At 35.7% G+C, this 5,002-nt stretch overlaps 1 pseudogene; it reads left to right on the top strand.

The window, feature by feature from the left end:
• The first annotated feature begins 970 nt into the window (after positions 1–970).
• LOC134368132 (high mobility group protein B1-like) lies at positions 971–1,577 on the top strand (annotated as a pseudogene).
• Positions 1,578–5,002: the final 3,425 nt, after the last annotated feature.

Raw genomic sequence — 5,002 nt, 5'->3', positions numbered from 1 at the left:
ACTTCACTGGTGTATTCTATTGTACAACTGAAGAAAAATTAGAACCAATTCTCAAACTCTTCCAAAAATTCAAGTGGAGGAACACTTCCAAACTCATTTTATGAGGCCAGCATTACCCTCCTACCAAAACTAGACCAGGACACTACAATAAAGTAAAATTGCAGGCCAATATCCATGCTAAACACAGATGAATAAATGCCCAAGAAAATACTAGCAAATTGAATCCAACAGCACATTAGAAGAAACATATACCATGACCATGTAGGATTTATTACTGGAATGCAAGGATGGCTCAAACCAATCAATGCAATATACCACATTAACAGAACAAAATGTAAAAATCAATGATCATTTCATAGATCCAGAAAGACATTTCATAAAATTCAATACATTTTCATGATAAAAATGTGCAACAAACTGGAAGAAGAAGGAAATTATCTCAGCCTACTAAAGGACACACATAATGAGTGTACATTTGACATCATACTCAACAGTTCAAAACTAAAAGCTTTTCTTCTAAGATCAAGAACAAGACAAAGATGCCCATTTTCACCACTTCTATTTAGTATACTACTGGAAGAACTAGCTGGAGAAATTAGGCAAAAAATAAATAAATACATAAATAAACACATAAATAAATATTTAAAATAAAATAAAAAGTAAAATATATTCAAGTCAAAAAAGAAGTAAAATTATCTCTGTTTGAAGATGACATGATCTTATGTATAGAAAATCCTAAAGACACTACAAAACAACCTTAAAACTTAAAAAAAAATAGTAAAGTTGCAGCATACAAAATCAACATACAAAATTCAGTTTCATTTCTGTACAGTAAAAATAAACTACTTGTGAAGGAAATTAAGAAAACAGTCATGGGACTGGGCACTAGGCAAAAAATTCTGTGTCTCACTGAGGCAAAATAACTAAACACAGGGAATGGAAATCCTAAGAAGCTGAGAGAAAACATGTCATGAGTTTTATTATTTATGCAACTTGTCAGGAGAAGGACAAGAAGAGGCACCCAGATGCTTCAGCCAACTTCTCAAAGTATTCTAACATGTGTGCAGAGAGGCAGAATACCATGTCTTCTAACGAGAAAAAAATAAATAAAACTGAAGATATGGCAAAGGTGGACAAGGCCCACTGAAAGAGAAATGAAATCCTATATCCCTCCTAAAGGGGAGAAATAAAGTTCAGTAATACCAGTGCACTCAAGAGGACTCTTGGTCTTTTTCTTGTTTTTTTTTTTGAGTACTGCCCCCAAATCAGAGGACAATATCTTGGTCTATTCTTTAGTCATGTTGTATAGAAACTGAGAGAGAGGTGGAATAACAATTCTGCAGGTGACAAGCAGCCTTATGAAAAGAAGGCTGCTTAGCTGGAGGAAATATATGAAAAGGATATTGCTGCATGCCAAATTAAAAGAAACCCTAATTCAGGGGAAAAAAAGAGAATCATCAATGCTAAAACAAAGAAAAAGCAAGAAAAAGAAGGAAGGGGAGGATGATGAGAAAGATGAACAGGATTAGAAGTAGGAGGAAGTTGAAGATGAAGTCGAAGAAGATGATGATGAGTAACTTGCCTCTAGTGAAGTTTTTTATTGTTTATAAAGAATTTGACCTCATTGTATACAGCTGACTTTTTAAAAATAAACAAATTGAAATGTAAGGCTGTGCAACATTTGTTTTCAAAGTGTGCAATGTCTTTTTTTTTTTTTTTGCATAGGAAACACACTACCAAATGTGTCTATAAATAACGCTGTCCTGGTGGTAATTTCAATAGCTACTAACCTTGCCTGGTTATGGAGATTGTAAATTGGGGTAGAAATTTAAAGCAGATTCTTGTTGGTGCACATAACAAGTTAGTTATATGTGGGGATGTTTTATTAGTTATATGTGTTTTATCATCTTCAGTTGTCTCTGATACAGCTTGTATAGAATTATTGCTGTTCTGTTAACTGAACACTCTGTAATTGCAAAAAAAAAATTGTAGCTGATTTGTTGACATTGTGAATACCTCTAGGCACATAACAATTTTTTATTATTGTTGCTCTTTTAATAGGTATGACATTTTTGTTCTTGAGGGGAAGTTAGTCTTGCTTTTGCTGTTTTGGGATTACGTACATTATTACAGTTTTTATCTTTTTATATAGTTAACTGATTAAAAAACCTTTCATCTGCACACACTGCACACCTATGAAGAAAGTAATAAAGTTGAATTCAGACAGTTTTTATCTGTAACTAAAACTCAAAAATCTTAATCAGTTAATACCAAATTTTACATAGCCCAGTTATGATTACAAAGTACAGAGTAACTGTGATGGACTGAATGTTTATGTTCTCCCTACTATTTATATGTTGAAATTCTAACCCCCCAAGATGATGATATTGGGAGGTGGAGCCTTCAGGAGTTGATTAGGTCATGAAGGTATAAGCCTCATGAATGGGATTAGTGTCCTTATAAAGAGACCCTGAGGAGTTTCTTTGCCCCACTCACCATGTGAGAAAACCCTGAGAAAGCACAGTGTATGAAACAGGAAAAGGGCCCTTACCAGACACTGAATTTTCTGGTGCCTTGATCTTGGACTTCCCAGCCAAGATCAGAACTGTTAAAAATAAATTTCTGTTGTTTATAAGCTACCCACTTTATGGCATTTTGTTACAGCAGCCTGAACAAACTACTCCAGTAACTAATCTATTCACAGCATAGGATTATTAAAATCAAACATTTTGAAGGTTCATCCTTTAAGGGCTAATAGAAAAATATCTTCTAATCTTTACATGAGGACTACATACTTTTCAACTCCTGTTGAAATGTAATAGCAGCTACATTTACCATGTAATAGCAGCAACATTTACAGTTTCTGTGCTGAAGAACATTACGTCCAGTGAATGCTCTATGAAAAGTGATAGCGGTAAATGTCTTTTCCCGCTTACCTGAATTCAGACTGCTCAACAAACTTGATATTCTCATTTAAAAGTACTTTTATTTAATTCGAGCCAGCTTTATATGTGGAGCCACATATAAAATAGGATATATTTTCCTATATTGTGGTTTGCTTCTTCATAAAGCAAATGGATATGAGAAAAAAAAAAAAAAAAAAAAAAAACACTTAAACTTTGTATCCCTGCTGCAGTTTGAATGCTCTCCCCAAAATTTGTGTGCTGGAACTTAATTCCCAATGCAACAGTGCTGAGAGGTTGGATCTTTAAGAGGTAATACCATTATTGCCAGAGAGGGTTAATTATCATGGGAGTGGCTTCCTGATAAAAAGAGTTCTGCCCCCTCTGTCTTTTGCCATAGGATGATGCAGCAAGAAGACCCTCACCAGATGTGAGTCCCTCTACCTTGGACTTCTCAGCCTCCAGAACACTGTTTGTTATTAATTACCCAGTTTCAGACACTCTCTTGTACCAGAATGAAATACACTAAGACACTCTCTGAACAAATTATCCAGTTTGTTTGAACTTGAGTTTTCTTTACAAAACACAAACTTAATCATTAGGATCATATGTTTTTCTGCTTAGCACTTTAGGGAAAAATGTGGCAATTGTGTGGTTACTGAGATTATTTTTCTCTTAAAATGCCAGGGTTTTGACATACAGCATTCTTGTAACTTTACATGCTTTTGTGATGGAGTGTTGTTTCATTATAGAACTTTGACTTAAATTCTTTCCAATTGCATTTGTTTATGCAACTTTAGGAGAAATAGTGAACATCTGAGCCCTGGATGATTCTAACATACTATTAATTGCAGAAGTTAAAAAAATGACAAAAACAATCCCATTAAATGAGCATCAAAAAGAATGAAATACTTAGGAACAAACTTAACCTAGAAGGTGAAAGACTTGTACATGGAAAACTACAAAACACTGATGAAAGAATCAAAAGATGACACAAATAAATGGAAAGACGTATTCATGGATTAGAAAATATTATTAAAATGTCCATACTGCCCAAAGGGATCTGAAGAATCAACACTGACCCCATCAAAATCTTAATGGCAAATTTTACAGAAATAGAATAAAAGAATCCTTAAATTCATATAAATCCATACAGACACAGGGAAACAATAAGCAAAGCAATCTTGAGAAAGAAGAACAAAACTAGAGACACTGCATTTTATGACTACAAATCATGGTACAGAATAGTCAAAATAGTATAAAACTGGCATAAATACAGACATATAGACCAATGAAATAGAATAGAGAGCCTAGAAATAAACCCATGCATATACAGTCAACTGGTTTTTGATGACAGCACCGAGAATACACAATGGGGAAAGAACAGTCTATTTAACAAATGGTATTGCTAAAACTTGACATCCAAATGTAAAAGAATGAAATTGGACTCTTATAACATATGCAAAAAATAATTCCAAGTAAGTAAATAAATAAAAGTAAGACCTGAAACTATAAAACTCTTAGAATAAAACATAGGGGGGCTTCCAGTCAAAATGGTGGAATAGATGGTCCCCAGCATCACTCTCTCCCACAAATCAACCAATTTACAATTATTAAAAAGCAATGACAGCCAAGCTGGGCCCACTGGAGCTCAGGGGAAGAGGAGGAGAGACCTACAGAGTGCATGAAGGCAGGAGAAGCCATGATGAGAGAAAGAACTGCTCTGACCATTCTGAGCCCCGGATGCTTTAAGGCTGGAGCTGGTAAGCACACAAAGCAGGAGCTAGCAAAAGCCACAGCTCTGCCCTTCAGATGGAGTTGCTTGGAGGTTGCGGGGGAAAAGAGAGTCTTGGTGGCCCCCAGACCAGCAAGACCACTAATAGGATTCCCATGGACCCACATATGAGTGAGGAGCCACAACAACTGAAAAAAGGAGCCACTTAGAGGCTGGTTAGTCATCAAAAGGGACCAGCACATGGCCCATCCCATGGGAAGTGGTTGGAGCATGAGCAGTAGGGATGATGGGCTCACCAGGGTGACACTGGGTCACAGCAAGGACAGCATATCCTTCCCTGAATCAGCATAGGACCATTCAGTGG

Source organism: Cynocephalus volans, chromosome X, assembly GCF_027409185.1.
Source record: "Cynocephalus volans isolate mCynVol1 chromosome X, mCynVol1.pri, whole genome shotgun sequence".
NCBI lineage: Eukaryota > Metazoa > Chordata > Mammalia > Dermoptera > Cynocephalidae > Cynocephalus > Cynocephalus volans.
Note: the sequence above shows the minus strand (reverse complement) of the source record. Positions and strands in the feature narration are given on the sequence as shown.